Consider the following 17,319-nt stretch of genomic DNA (forward strand, 5'->3'; position numbering starts at 1 on the left):
GTGTGAAAGTGTCTATGTATATATGTTAATGTGTGTGTAATCCTTCTATAACTCCATGAGAGTAAGGTTCAAGTATCCCTTACCTAGAGGGCTATTTGTGTATCTTATTTATATGTGATAATTTTCTCTAATCTTCCTTTCCTTCCCTGCCTCCTAGTTTATTCCTCTTCCCTGCTCTTTCTATTCTTCTTTTAAGATCATTATGACATAATAGAACTATTCCAAATTCTATCTAATTAAACTTCCCTTATTACCCCTAATGATAAGAGAATTCATAGAGGACACATGTATCATCTCTATTAAAGTGTAAATAATTTATGCTATTTGGTTCCTTACAATTGCATATTTTTGCTTACCTTTTTATGTATCTTGATACCTCTGATTGAATTTCAAAGTTTCTATGCAGCTCTGATTTTTTCATCAGGAATTCTTAGAAATTCTTCATTTCTTTAAAAATGATTTTTCCTCCAATAACATTGTAGTCAGTTTTGATGGACGTTACTCTTGAGTGTAAACTTCTGGAATTTAACATTACAGGCTCTCTGCTTTTCCATAGTTGTAGCTGCAAAATCATATATATACTGACTATGGTTTCTCAGTACTTGATTTCATTATTTCTATCCACTATTTTTTTAACCTAGAAGTTCTGGGTTTTGTCTTTTTTGTTCATCAGAATTTTCATTGTGGAGTTTTTCTTTTTTAATTTATTTATTTAAAACTTAAATATATTAAATAACATTAAATACATTAAATAAATTTATTTATTTAAAATTTAAATACAAATAAATAAAAGAAAAAGAAAAAAGTTGGTATACACACAGAATATAAGAGAAAATTCAAAGCAATAAATTTCCATTTCAAGAAAGACTATATAATAAATACTATATATTGTGTTCAGAGCTATCCATCTTTTCTTTGCTTCCTTGTAGGTTTTCTTTTGCTCTCTACTGTGCACTTTTTGCTTTATTCTTTTTTGCTCCTTCCCTCAGCCCCACCCCAAGAAAGCTACAATTAATGGATATACTTATATATACACAAATATATGTGTACACACACACACACACATACATATATACACACATACACATACCAAGCCATTAATTGTCTTTCCAATTTTTTTAACATAGCTGACATATGTTTTTCAAGTTTTTACTCTAGCATTCTCACTTCAATTATAAAAAACATTTCAAAATTATTTTATAAATTCTTACTTCATCTTGTCCAGGAATTGTATTTGAGTTTATGCCCAAAATGTGTTTTTCTTTGAGAGCTTGAGTATAGATATTTTGGAGTCAGTCTCTTCTGGGATTCTGTCTTCAGTGTCATTGTTACCATAATAGCTTTTTATGGTAGGTTCTTTTTTGTTTGTTTCCTCATCCTTTTCCCTGATTTCTGATTCTTTGTTGGGGCCAGGCTCTGTATACTTCAGGAAAGAATTTCTGGGCAGGTCCTGCTTTTGTTTACTTAGGGGTATTGAATGTTGGCTTATTTCATGATCTCAGGGACAGTTCTGAGTAGAAGCCTGTATGTTTTGTATTCCCAAAGTTGTCTGACAAAATCCTGGGGAACTTCTTTTTTTTCTGCCCTCCTGGTATTGAGTAAGTATCAGGTACATAAAGTACACAGATATTAGGTAGTAGGAGAACAATCCCAGTGTGAAGAATTCACAATCACAAAGGATGCCTTTTATTGACATGAAAGGATTCACAAACATTAAGCAAAATGACTATGCAGTGTGTTCTGGGAGATTTTTTTTTTTAAGTCAGAAGGAAGGAGAGGGAAGAGCTGCATTTAGGAAGTTAGGGAGGAGTTAAAGTGGGTCCTAGTGGAGAAAAAACTCATATGTGCATCTATGTGACCAACTACACAGTGAGACAGGAGGAAGTGGGGTATGCTTTTTAGATATGCAAACAAAACAGTCAAAGGGATTCTGGTTACAGGATAGATGATTAAAGCTCCAAGCATGGAGGTCGCATGGATAGATTAAAGTTACTTTTCCACATCATCAGTACAAGTTTTACATGTTCCTGATGAGTGTTTGAGTCTGAGCAATAGGCCCATAAGCTTCTTTGCCATTTGGAGTTTCTGTAGGTTGCTCTTAGATTTAGATACTACTAGCCAACTAGAAATCTCTGCTGGTTCAGAGAGACAAAGTTATTCCCTTTACAAGCTTCAAACTGAGCTAGAATATGGAACTAAAATTCTGCACTGCTACAGATCACACAGTTCTCACACTGAGAAATAATTCTCCTGGATGGGTGAATTTAAGTGGGGTGAAATTAAAAGTCTTTAACCATATACCTGCAGAGGTGGGTATCCTATAGAACTCTTGGAATCAATACCAGTCCTTTTTTATATGGGAAATCCAATTCTCTCCTTTCATGCCCCATTGGCTGAGTACCAGAGATCACAATCTAAGTGCACAATCCCTCTTTTTTTTTTTTAATAACTTTTTATTGATAGAACCCATGCCAGGGTAATTTTTTACAGCATTATCCCTTGCACTCACTTCTGTTCCGATTTTTCCCCTCCCTCCCTCTACCCCCTCCCCCAGATGTCAAGCAGTCCTTTACATGTTGAATAGGTTACAGTATATCCTAGATACAATATATGTGTGCAGAACCCAACAGTTTTCTTGTTGCACAGGGAGAATTGAATTCAGAAGGTATAAATAACCCGGGAAGAAAAACAAAAATGCAAATGGTTTACATTCATTTCCCAGTGTTCTTTCTTTGGGTGTAGCTGCTTCTGTCCATCTTTGATCATTTGAAACTGAATTAGCTCTCTTTATCGAAGAGATCCACTTCCATCAGAATACATCCTCAAATAGTATTGTTGTTGAGGTATATAATGATCTCCTGGTTCTGCTCATTTCACTCAGCATCAGTTCATGTAAGTCTCGCCAGTCCTCTCTGTGTTCATCCTGCTGGTCATTTCTTATAGAACAATAATATTCTATAACATTCATATACCACAATTTACCCAGCCATTCTCCAATTGATGGGCAGCCATTCGTTTTCCAGTTTCTAGCCACTACAAACAGGGCTGCCACAAACATTTTGGCACATACAGGTCCCTTTCCCTTCTTTAGTATCTCTTTGGGGTATAAGCCCAGTAGAAACATTGCTGGGTCAAAGGGTATGCACAGTTTGATAACTTTTTGAGCAGAGTTCCTAATTGCTCTCCAGAATGGCTGGATGGTGCACAATCTCTCTTAGACCCTTCTGTTTTAGATCTGGGGTCTCTTCTTGTTATATAGTGTCCTCTGGGAATTTTCACTGGATATTTGAGGAATATTATTATGTTATATTACTTAATAATCAATATTACCCTTTAATCTATCCTGTTTCCCATTTTGTCAAACCCCATTTTCTCAGTCTAGCTTAAAAAACAAGTCTCCCCCAGTTCAAATAAAAGTGTGATTGAATCATATGATCACTCCCTAGTACCAGGGGCATCTGCTTATGAATCAGTCCAACCTGGATCACTAGCTTCATTTACTTAGTAAACAAAGAACCCGCTTGGACTGAGCCCCTCCCCAGAAAATGGCTCTCCAATCCTTCCCACTCCTTAAGAGTGACTTGTTCTCCAAGGGAAAGAAGGGAAGAGTAGGGGAGATCCTCATTGGGGTGGTTCTGATTTTCTGGCCAAGATTACCAGAAGCAGCTGAGACCATAAAGCAATTAGTATTCCTTAATTGGCTGAGAGGGGCTGATCAGCCACACCTGAAAGCCAAACCACTTTACCCAGCTGCAGCTAATTATATGGCCTTTTAACTATCAGCCCCATCCAATCGCTTCCTTTTGGGGCTCAATAGAGTCTCAACAAATAATTTTTTTCAATTTTTTATGGTAGCTGAGCCAACTTGGGAAAGGGGGGGGGGGAAGGAAAGAGAAAAGAGTCTGATCTACTTTGTTATCAGCTACTTATGATATTGTTAAACTATAATCTTGCCCTGGAGAAAAATTTTGTTTTTTATGAAGCTTACTGTAGAGATCTCACCCTCTAGGAGTTGATACAGGAGAATGGCAAAGTTCTGCCAGAGGTCACTGGGGGCCTTCTGGATACTTTGTAGATAGGCTCTTCACAATCAATAGACACCGTTTGAGCTCTCAAGTTGACCCAACAGTGTTCAGTTTGTGCAAGAAGGCCTTGTTCCTCGGGTGTGAGGGCTTGCTGAGCCCCTTTCAGGCCTGCTCATCCACCTTTGGGGTTCACCAAAATGTAAGAGTTCAAAGGTTGGAGTTCTTGTTCTTTTATAAAATATTATAAAAGTTCTCTCTGGGTGCCTTCCCTGGAATCAGGATTTTGTTGGTCCCTGTTCGGGCGCCAAAATGTGGTGAGCTTTTTCTTCTCAAAATGCAGCCAGGTGATAAAAGTTCAGATCTTTTATTATCTCCAATATAGCCCGGTTAGTTTAGAGGTCTATCTCTCTGCTCGGTTCCAAGAGCTCCCTCCGAATGTCGCCAAATCCAAAGATTCTGTCCTTCAGCCTCTGCCTCTGCTTTCTTCTGCCTCCAAGCAGCACAGAGATGGAATGAATCACTGTCTGCATCAGAGTTGCTCCTCTCCAGTCCAGCTGAACTCTCTTCTGCAACCAGCCAGCCAAGTGGAAAATGTATTCTTTCTTGCCTCGCCTCGGAGAGAGGGCTTCTGGCGTAATTCCGGTGAAATCTCGACTTGTAGCTTCTTCACTCTGAAGAACTTCATTCACTCTGAAGTCCTTCATTGCACTATCTGGCTGCTCTGTGCTTTACATTCGTTTGATCCTCACAACCACCTTAGGTATTCTTATCCCTATTTTACTGTTGAGGAAACTAAGTCAGACAGAGATGAAGTGATTTGCCTAGCTGTTAAGTGTCTAAATTATTGTGAAGTGTCAGGATTTGACTCAGCTTTTCCTGATCCTGGTCCAGAATTCTATTCACTGTACCAGATAGCTGTATCACGTCCCCACTATACCTCCAATAAAAAGATATATGGAAGATCATTCTGAGCTCATATCAGTAATCAGCCACAATCAGACCCAGTAAATTGACTCTGATGTACTGATATCATTTTGGTCCTTTACAAGAATGAAGGACAACAACCAAAAAACTATGGAAGGTGTAGTATGACATTGTAAGGAATGGTGGAATGGCAAGGTTCTGTTTCCAGAGATGCTATAACTTGGCAATCAGAATAAGAGATTGGGCAAATCAACCCAGTGATCTATATTATCTCAGCCAGTGGTAATTCAAAAATCACAAGACATGACAGACATTCAATCCCAGCAGGTTCAAACCAGTTACAGTGCTCTTGCTACTGAGCATGCTTAATTAACCTCATTAATACTGATTTCTACGAGGAGGAGATTAAGCTTCATTAACATGATCAGGGAGGGGGAAACATGATAAGGAGAGTATGTAGAAGGTCCTGAGCACCCAGGACTCTAAGGGATGAGTAGACTAAACTTAGACTACAAGAGTTTCCTCTACTTCTGTATGAGCTCATTAGAGAATTGCATACCCACTTCTTGCAAGAAATTAAATAAAAGCCTTCCTCCATATACTTCATCTCTGAGTCAAGTTTTGGCCACAAAGAATGGTTGCACATTATAGAGATGGATGGAAGAAAGGAGCCTATTCAAAAAGGAAGAATGAATTGTTAATTGGTCATTTTAAAATAATGAAATAAGCAAAAACTCAGCAAGGCTCTCCAATGTGTTGTTAGACCTATGATAGAGGAGCTCTAGGATGAAATAGGCAGAAATCACAGAGGAAGAACGGCGTTAGTGGTCTGCAATTGGTGGCCATGGAGAAACTAGCCATACCAAGTAAAATCCATTCTCTCTTACTACTCCCTGAAATCTCTCTCTCTCTCTTGAATGTTTGATATAGAATTAAGTTTTTTACTAAAGCCAACTTGTCAGTAATCTCAAAGCTAGCAGTGTGGTTTAAAACAAAGAACACAGGCTGGGAGAAAGCAGAGACAAGGGTTCATATCCCAATTCTGTCACAAGCAAATTTGCTGAGTCTCAGTCTCCCCTCACATTAAAATGTGATTTTACTTTACTGGATTATTGTGAAGATCACATGAAATGATGTTAATACAAAATATAATATAACATAATGATAGCTAACATTTTTATTGCATCTATAATGTGCTAGATACTGTGCTAAGTGCATTACAATTATTATCTCATTTGATCACAACAACCCTAGAAGGGAAGTTCTATTATAATCCCTGTTTACAAATAAGAAAACTGAGGCAGACAAAAAGTAAAAGCATTTGCTTAAGGTCGCAGGACTAATTAAGTGTCTGAAGGAAGTGAACTCAATACTTCCTGACTCCAGACATAATACTAGAGCTATTGACCCACCTAGCTACCCCAAAGTAAAGGGCTAAGCAAAATGACAACTATTATTCAAATTGTCCCAAAACTAGGATAAGGAAAATAGTTGATTGAGAATTGAGAAGTTCATTCTGGCTGCTTAATCTCAAATAAGCCACTTGCTCTCTGTAAACTTCAGCTTTTTCATATGTAATTGTTATATAATAATTCAAATTTATCTCCTGCAGCTGGGTGGTACAGTAAATAAAGTGCCAAGCTGAGAGTCAGAAAGACCCAATTCAAATTTGAGCTCAGACTCTTATTAGCTTAGTGATCCTAAGCAAGTCATTTAACCTATTTGCCTCAATTTTATATTTAAAATGAGCTGGAGAAGTAAATGGCAAATCACTCCAGTATTTCTGCCCCAAAAAACCCAAATGGCGTTAGGAAAAGTTGGACATTACTGAAATGATTAAATAATCTCTTGCTTTAGGAAAATTTCAAAAAGATACAGAAAGCCGTATATGAACTAATGCAGAATGAAGAACGATGCATATTGCTAACATCAACTGTATAAAGATGAACAGTTTTGAGAATTTTCATAAACAGATGAAGAATGAAATGAACAAAACCTTTTAAATGATTTTCATATGGTATGATTTTTGAGATATTTCACTCTCCTAGTTATCATCCTCTAGAAACCCATGAGGATATCAAAATCTTTCCAAAAATGGAACAGAGAAGTGTGAAGACAATACTAGAAATATGACTTGGCCAGAGCAGAGTACAGCAGGTTTTTCATCTCCTTGGTCTAGACAGTTTTACTTTTCAATGGAGCCTAAAGTCACACTCACTTTTTTGATTACAATATAATAATAAAACTACCCCTAATGAGCATTCAGTCTACTAAAAAAATGTAGAACTTTGTCAGAAAATCTATTATCTATTTTTCTTATTTGTTCTTGTGAACTTGATAGTTTAAATCCATGTAAGACTTTACAATTATATTCTATTAAATTTCATCTTATTGGATTCAACCTAATGTTCAAGACTGTTTAAGTTTTGTTTTGGGGTTGTTTTTTATTCTATAATTCAATGTAATATATATACACATGTGTATGTGCTTATAATGTATACATTATATATGTACATACATGTTAATATACTTCCTAGCTTTTTATTTTCTGCAAATTTCTGCAAATTTTCTGCAAGTTGTGATGACTATATTTTCATCTAATACAATGATAAAAATGCTAATTAGCACAGAGCCAAACATAAATCCCCGAGATACTACTGAAGGCCTCCTCCAAACTGATATTAATGAATAATCCTTGGATGCAGTCACTCAACTATTTCTCAGTTTCCCTAACTTAACTACCATCTGGCCAACTTCTCTACATCTTATCCACCAAAATCTCAGGAAATCTTTGTCATGTTTTTGTAACAACCTTTGCACTACCAACTTGTACTCTGACTAGCAGACGGGGTTCTCCAGAAGGAAGATATTACATTGGATTCTAGGGATGATCCTGTAGGTAGCTATTCACATTATTGCATCTTCTGAGCCCCCACCAGCATGCTTCCAATTAACAATCAATCAATAGACTTAATTAACTTATTAAAGGTAATTATTCAAAAAATATAGCAAGAGCAGTAGTTACAAAAGCATTTCCTCTGCCCCATGAGTGTAGGACACACTCCCATAAATATTAACAAAATCCAAAGGAAAAGTGGGTTAAAACAGTGTACAATGTTAATGAAGTATCTTAGGTACAAGGTATGACAAAGGCAACTCACAAGTTAGTACTGTAGGGCCCTAAAATCCTTTCTCTCTTCATAAAGGCTTCCCATAGCTCTCCCCAATTCGAGATATAGCATCGCTGTTGAGAATGATAGTTATGTCTCTGCTAGCAGGGGGCCCATTCCTTGAAGCTATTTCCTTCCTCTGGTGACTATTTCTCTGTATCTACATCTGTCAGGAATGTATGTCTCTGGCCCCTAGTGTGTCCTACTGCAGCATCTCCTACTGATTCAATAGCATCTCCCAAAGCTACATAGCTGATGCTGTAAAGGGAGGAGAGAATTCTCTCCTGACTCCCTATAGAGAATCTCCTCTGGAAGCTTCTAGCCTGTAATCTTTCCTCTTCTCAGATTCAAATGGCAGAAATTCTTCCAGGTTCTAGTTATTTAAAGCCCCCACAGGTATGCCCAATTTGCTTACTCAGACATTTCTTATTATTCCTTCCTCTGACTCAATCAAAGATGTTAATACCTCATAAAGGTAGCCAAGAATAGACATTTCTTTACATTATAATTAACATCTTGTGATTACATTCTGAGCCCTCTGTTATTATATCAATTAAACTGAGAAGTAGGAGAACCATATTCTTCTTCTCTTGCACCTCAATAAAAATCTAAAACAACTATATCTAATTATTCCTTTTTGTAACTATCAAAATAGGGTAACAAGGTTAAACTGATAACCTGTTCTGTTTTAAAACTTTATTTTTTCAATTAATAAAAATCTAGTTTCTCTTTTTCCCACCTTCCTCCTCCCTAAAAAGAAAAAGAAAAAACAAAATCTTTGAAACAAAGGAAAACAAATTCCCACACTGGCCATGTCCAAAAAGAAAAGTCTCAACCTGCATTTCTAAGTTGTTTGTTGCCTTTCTGTAGGCAGGTGGATAGCATAGAATAATCTGTTCTTAAGGAAGTCATGCAAATCCTTAGTAATCGCCATTCTCTTTGTACATACTCAATCATCCTATCTTTAACAACACATTCTAAAAATTTGCCAGAAAGCAAAGTCTAATTCACTCAATGATCTTATGACTTGCAAAATATAATTTCTTCACTTTTTTGAAAATCAAGACATTTTCCCTTCTCTCATACTGTGGCAACTGTTCCATTCTCTTTCATCTTTTATAACCCAACTGATATACAATTTATTAACCAAACTTAATAACTACACATTCGAGGCAAAGGGAATTAATGAAATAGATTAATTAATTTGGAATTAACTCAGATATTAAACTCTCCTGACACTTATTCTCGAATGGCTGACACCCCCCCTCTGATGATAGTTAATCAATTATATCTTCCAATTTCATCATTATCCTGATATGTAGTTCATATGGTCTTAGTGACTTGAACTCATCAAGATCAGCTAAATAATCTTCTGCTATCTTTTTATTTATCTTGGTTTTTTGATTCTTCATTAATTGTATTTATACTATTTTCTTCCAAACCTTTAATTAGTCTCTTTGGAAGAGAAAACGAAAGAAAAAAAAAAACTGAACATCACCTTTTAACACCATCATAAATTACCATCATTTCATTCACTCAGGTACTGATCTTGTTCCTTCTTGATCTTTCTTTTCTATTCAACGTTATTTTTTTAATCATTTGTTATTATTCTTAGCATTCTTTGAAAGCCTTCCAATTTTGATACTTTATGAAGGTCTTTGACCAACTTGGTACTCATCCTTAGTTAGTTCTCCTTGTTTCCATCTTCTAGGCATGATTTTTAAAAATCTAAATTATTTTATAAATTCCCCATACAAACACTCACATCATAATCATTAGAAAATTTGCACACAAAATTCTCTACACCTGTCCCCTGGCCTCTATCATTAGAATTGTTTCTCTTTGTGTGCTCAGAATTTTACTCTTGAGCATTTTCTTTTTGGCTAATTTCCCCTGAAGAATTTTAGACAACTGGATCCTACCTCTCCTTTCTCCAAATCTTTTGAAATCTTCTCCCTCCAAATCCATGATACATGTCAGACTGTGCCCAAACATTTTTATAATGATTTCTATACATTCACTATCAAGACTGTCAACTCCTCCTGAGCAGGGATATTCTCATCATCTCTCACTTTACTTAGCAAAAGAAGTACATCAATAACATCATCATCATCATTAGTAACATTTATATAGCACTTATACTATGTGCCAGATAATGTAAAGTACTTTTTAATTATCACATTTGATCCTCCTAACAATCCTGAGAGATAGTGCTATTACATACATATATACATATATGTAAAATAAATGCCTAATTAACCTATTGTTATTATTTAGTTGTTTTTCATTCACTTATGATTCTTTTTGACACTATTTGGAATTTTCTGGACAAAGGTACTTCTACAGCCAATTAACCTATAAGTGATATATAAAGTACTCTCTATATATTTGTTTGGACTGCTAGGCGGTATAGTGGATAGAGTGCAGGGTCTAGGATAAGAAAGACTCATGTTCCTGAGTTCAACTCTGGCCTAAGACACTAGCTGTATGGCCTTGGGCAAGACATTTAAAACTGTTTGCCTCAGTTTACTCATCTGTAAAATGAACTGGAGAAGGAAATGGCAAACCAACTCAGTATGTTTGCTAAGAAAACCCCAAATGCGGTCACAGAGGGCTGGATATGACTGAAAAATGACTGAACACGTGCACAAAATATGCTTGTTTAATGAATGATCCATTTTAGGCCTCTACACTGTTTTTCTTTGCTATGAAGAATTTGGGATACTTGATATTTGCTTACTACCACCCTCCCTTTAAAAAGAATTATTACTATTTCTCTTAAGAAATGTCATATTATCTTGTAATGCATCTTTTGTCTTCCTCTGCTACCTTCAGTTCTTCCTACTAGAAACTCCTTATAAATTCTCCACACCTACCCTCTGCCCACTCTGGGTGGAACAGGATGAACTTCCCTTATTTAGCTACTTTCTGGAGGGAGGTATTTGGCCTAATGATCCATCAAAAAAACCCAAAATTAGATTTTAAAATAATATATTTATACAGCATTTACAAGTTTACAAAATGTTTTCTTCATGATGATCCAGTGAGCTACATGTGACAGCACATAGCTTGTGCATATAGATCATTAGACTGTAAGCTCCTCAAGGTCAGGGACTATCTTTTGCCTTTTTGTATCTCCAGCATTTTGCACATAGTATGTGCTTAATAAATGTTTATTGCTTGGTTGAGCATCAAATAAGCCAAAACTAAACACACACATACTGCTTATCGCTCTCCTCCTCATTGAGAATGTCACACAAACATGATCATCCCCATTTTACAAAGAGATTAAACATTTTCCCCGATATCACATAGCTAGAAAGATATAAAGAAGATTCAAATACAGACATTCCAATTCCAATTCCAAGGTTATTCAAAATATAACACTTTCTAACTGAGAAAACAAATGATATTTTCTTCAGTGTTGAGAAGATGGAGCTCAATTATGATTTGGCAAATCACTTAAAGATGATATTTAATTTTAAATTTTGTTTTTAAATGCATTTATTTATTTAAAACTTAAATACAAAGTAGAAAAATAGAAAAAGAAAAAAATACTGTCATAAGTTTAAGAAAGGATTCCAAAGATATTACAATAGATTTCCATTTCAAGAAAGTATATGTATGTGTGTGTGTGTGTGTGTGTGTGTGTTTGTGTGTGTATATATATATAAAATATTAGAACACACTGTATTCAGAACTATCCATCTTTGCTTCCTTATAGGTTTTCTTTTGTTCTCTACTGTGTACTCTTTACTTTTTTCCTCTTTTTTCTTCCCTTTTTCCTTTTTTCCTCCCTCTTCCCCCACTTCTCCTAAGTAAGTTACAGATAAGCACAGATATATTTATGTTTGTGTGGGTATATACATATATATGTATGCATATAGGCATATATACATATATATGCATATACACAAATGCATATATGCATACATATATAGAAAGGTACCTATAATTACACATATACACACACACATACATACACATATATCTTCACATACATCTACATAAAATTATACTATATTGATTTTTCCTCTGTTTTTTCTGAAGGTGGATAACTTCATCCTCCCTAGGTCCAAGTCTTTCCATTTTTTCTAAATCCACTAACTTATTATGTCCTATGCTACAGCAATATTCCAATCTTTTACAATCTGGTTGTTCTGAATAGTCTAAAACAATATTAATATGGCTGACATATAGTGTAGTTTCCCTATTTTTTCTCTTTTGATTGAGTCTAACTTTTTAAAAATTATTGCCAATGTCAGTGATAACTTTTTTTTCTAATAAATCCTACTACAAATCATTATTATTGTGTTTGTACGTATCTCTGGTTTCTAATTCTTCCTGACTCTTCTACCTTCTAGCTTGGATTGCTATAACTTAAACTTTCACCTTTCCCCACCCAACTAGAATACCTTCCTTATGCTCGCCCCCAACCTTTCCCTCCTTTATCCCATTCCTATTAATTTACATACCTTTCTATACCCCACCTTATCCTATTCTCTCTCCCTCTTATTTTTTATATTTTTATAAATTTTGGAGGTTGCCATAATCTTCTTGGTACATATATGTATTATTCCATCCTAGTGTAAGTAGAATTTCAGAACTAGCAGCCCTCCTTCCCTGTCTAATTCCTGCATTAGTTCTTGCTTTCACACTTTATTCACATAACATAATTACTGTTTTTATCATTTCCTATATGGTACTGCTTTTTAGAATCATATACTCAAAAACTAAGAGAAAAAACATTGTACACAGCAACAGCAAGATTATATGATGATCAATTCTGATAGACATGGCTCTTTTGATCTTGTGATGGGGAGAACCATCTGCACCCAGAGAAATGAGTGTGAATCACAACATAGTATTTTCACTTTCTGTTGTTCTTGTTCTTGTTTGCACTTCATTTTCTTTCTCATTTTTTCCTTTTTGATCCAATTTTTCTTGTGCAGCATGATAATTGTGGAAATATATATAGAAGAACTGCACATTTAATCCAAATATATTGGATTACTTACTTTCTACAGAAGAGGGAGAAGTAAGGGAGGGAGAAAAAAAACTGGAACACAAGGTTTTGCAAGGATGAATGTTGAAAATTATCCGAGCATGTGTTTTGAAAATAAAAAAACTTTGTTAAAAAAGAATCATATATTCAGTCTACCCTAATCTTTCTATCAAATTACTAATTATAGTCTTAGAAATATAGTTTCCATTTCCACATACAGAACATAAATAGTTTGTCCTTACTGAGTCCCTTGAAAGTAATATTTGATGGTTACCTCACATTTCTCTTGGCTCTTATATGTCACTTTTTCTATTAAATTCAGGGATTTTGCCACAAAAATCCTGAAAATCTGGCAATTTGTTGAATGTCCATTTTTTTTCATTCAGAATTATGATTACTTTTGCTGAATATGATATTTTCCAGTCACAAATTTTGTTCTTTTGAGCTTTTATATATAATATTCCAAGATCTGTGATCTTTTATTGTAACTGCTAATAGGTCTTTTGTGATTCTAATTGTAGTTTCAGTATATTCCAATTATTTGTTGTTGTTATTGTTGCTTATGAAACTCTTTCTCTTTGATCTGGGGGGTATCAAAAATTAGAAGTGATGTTCCTATAGTTCTTTTTCTTTATAGGATCTCTTTCAAAACATAATTGGTAGATTTTTTCCTATTTCTACTTTTTCCTCTTATTTTACCACTTCAGGGAAATTTTCTTTATTTCTTGTATTATTATATCAAGAATCATTTTTTTTTATTGTAGCTTTCAGGTAGTCCAATTATTATTAAGTTTCTCTTCTTGACCTGTTCTGTAAATCTGTTGAATTTCTTAGGAGGTCTGACATTTGCTTCTATTTTTCATTGTTTATATTTCCTTTTATTGTTACTTGGTCTCTTATGACTTTACTGGCTTCCCCTTGCCCAATTCTAATTTTTAAAGAATCATTTTCTTCCTTCATACTCTGAATCTCCTTTTCTAATTGGCTGACTTTCACCTCATAATTTTCTTGTTTTTATTGCATTGTTCTTTTTTTTTAAAAGTTTTTCCTCAATCTCTCTCATTTGATTTTTAAAGTCTTTTTTTTTGAGTTCTTCTATGAATTCCTGTTAAATAGGTAACTATTAAAATTACTCTTTGGCTTATACCCCAAAGAGATACTAAAGAAAGGAAAGGGACCTCTATGTGCCAAAATGTTTGTGGCAGCCCTGTTTATAGTGGCTAGAAGCTGGAAAATGAAAGGATGCCCATCAATTGGAGAATGGTTGAGTAAATTGTGGTATATGAATGTTATGGAACATTAGTGTTCTATAAGGAATGACCAGCAGAATGAATACAGAGAGGACTGGCAAGACTTACATGAACTGATGCTAAGTGAAACGAGCAGAACCAGGAGATCATTATATACCTCAACAACGATACTGTTTGAGGATGTATTCTGATGGAAGTGGACCTCTTCGATAAAGAGAGCTTTAATTGATCAAAGATGGACAGAAGCAGCTACACCCAAAGAAAGAACACTGGGAAATGAATATAAACTGCTTGCATTTTTGTTTTTCTTTCCGGGTTATTTATACCTTCTGAATTCAATTCTCCCTGTGCAACAAGAGAACTGTTCGGTTCTGCACACATATATTGTATCTAGGATATATTGTAACCTATTCAACATGTAAAGGACTGCTTGCCATCTGGGGGAGGGAGTGGAGGGAGGGAGGGGAAAAATCGGAACAGAAGTGAATGCAAGGGATAATGCTGTAAAAAAAATTACCCTGGCATGGATTCTATCAATAAAAAGTTATAATAAATAAATAAATAAATAAATAAAATTACTCTTTGGGGTAGGAGAGTCTTCTTTAACTTTGGTATCTTTCTTTGAAGATGAACTCTGATCTTCCCTATAGCCATAATAACTTTATATGGTTGGGTTCTTTCTTCTTTGCTTGTTCATTTCTTTTTAATAACAGCATTTTAGTGTAATTACATCTAGTCCTGTGGTAGGAGGGATGGTGCCTCTGGTCCTTCTTCAGTTCTCCCCTTTAGCCTAAGGCCTGAAAATAAGAAATCTGTCCTCCTGTTAGTGTCTGTTGCCACCAGCATTCCTGACTCATTGCTTCTGCACTCACCCAACGTGTGCTGGTTCTTTGTCCCCCAGAAGGACATCTCAGCAGCACAGCTGGGCCTGGCATTTCTTATTAGCAGAGGTTCCCTCAATCTTTCCTGACTGAGACATCGGAATGCCCACGTGAAAGTTCCTGTAGCAGGGCCAAGGCTACCTCCCAGTTCAGCTAACTCCAGGGCTCCATGCTTGTTGTTTCAGTGAATACCTCCAGAGTATTTATATTTCACTTGGGCAGAATGTTCTTCCTGGTATTTTTTTTTCAGATCTTCTCCAATAGTCCCAGAAGGGCTTCTATTCTATCCAACTCCTGTTTGTTTTTAACTGTTCTATGTTTACCCTGAGGCACAATTTTGTCTTATTTGTGGAGAAAATCTGTAGAGTTTCGAATTTTCTGACTTATTCTACCATCTTCCCAAAATATTCTCAAGAATAAATTTTAGATCATTCCTCTAACTTCAGCCTACTTATTGCAATAAAACAAATCCACTTACAAAAATATGTCCCAGAAAACAATTCTACAATATTCTTCCATAACCTTTTCTAATCTTTCTTGTCATAAAATTCTTTCTTAAGCTCTGAACATTATAGCTCTAGACCATTTCTAATTATTCTTTCCTCTGGTGAACACCTGGTCACTTTCTTCTTAAGAAATTAGCAAATCATCCTTCATCTGATTTTTCTACCTGTTGACATCTCAATTTTCTTTCATCTCGGTTTGTCCTCTTGTCTCTATTCTCTTAATTATATGTATAACTTACTATTAAAGGTTTTCTAGATTCTTCAGGTGCTTAAAGGATTGTTATATATGGAAGAGGGTTTACATTTGTTCAGCTTAAAAAGCAACCATGATGGCAAGGGGAATGGAGACTCTGCCACAAGGCAATGGATCTTCTCCAGCATACCATTGTCCTTCCTAAATTATGTTACCCAGATCTAAACACAACAATCAAATTGTCTAAATAGGGAAAAGTTCAAAAGGATTATTTCCTTCATTCTGAATATTACACCCCTATTTATACAGCCTAAAATTGAGTTAAGACTTTTTGGCTGTTATATGTCACATTATTAACCCATAGGAGTTTGTGACCTAGTTGCAATTGGCAAAGGCTGTATGACCTTGATAGAACCATCTCTTCACCATTCCTTACAATAAAATAGCATTCCATCACGTTTATACAACATAACTTGTTCAGTTCTTTCTCAATTGATGGGCTCCCACTACCCTATTTTCCACTTTTTTGACATTGCAAAAGAGTTATATTTTTATATATCCTTAGAGTTTGTTTTGATTAGTATTAATCCCTTCCTAAATCTTCCTTCCTTCTCTTTCTCTTCTATTTCTCTTTTGAATGACTCCCTTCTCTCCCTTCCTTATTCCTTCCCTACTTAAAATATCCAACTCTGTATCTGTGTATGTCCATTCTTCCCTCTTTTAACCAGTTCAAATGAGATTGAAGGAATTTTATGTTTCATTCTGGAGGCAATAAAGAGCCATTAGAATTTAAAAGTTAGTAAAGAATCAGGAGCAATAAAAAATAAATTTATAGGCAAAAGTTAGAGAAACCAAGAGTTTAATGTCACTGACTTGCTAATTTTATGACTTAGAGATAGAGTTGAGGAGTGATCTGATTCTGACTCTATATACAAGTGCAATACCCATAATTTTCTGGGAAGACCTTCAGAAGGAGACCTTCTGTTTTTAGGCCTGAAATATCACTAGGTCAAATAGTGGACATCCAACTGTGTTTTACAACTTTAAGCACCTCATTATTGTTGCTCATTAGTCTCAGAAACTCTGTTATCACTGACCAAAAGGCTGTTATCTGATAGCCAGCAATATTTATAGCCATGGCATCCTGATCATAAAGAATAAGCTGGGGTCGGATAACCCAGGGGAAGAAATATATCATTTCCAGCTACATTCCTCCCAAGGCCAGGAGGCCTTCAATTATTGTTCTATCTCCACTAGAGGCTGCTTTACACTATAGTTCAGCAGTGAGAATTTTTTTCAGGCTTTTCTACATTTTATAATGCTCTCCCTTTTCATCCCTACTTACCACTTTCCTAACCCCTTTAA

This window comes from Antechinus flavipes, chromosome 1 (assembly GCF_016432865.1).
Source record: "Antechinus flavipes isolate AdamAnt ecotype Samford, QLD, Australia chromosome 1, AdamAnt_v2, whole genome shotgun sequence".
Classification (NCBI taxonomy): Eukaryota; Metazoa; Chordata; class Mammalia; order Dasyuromorphia; family Dasyuridae; genus Antechinus; species Antechinus flavipes.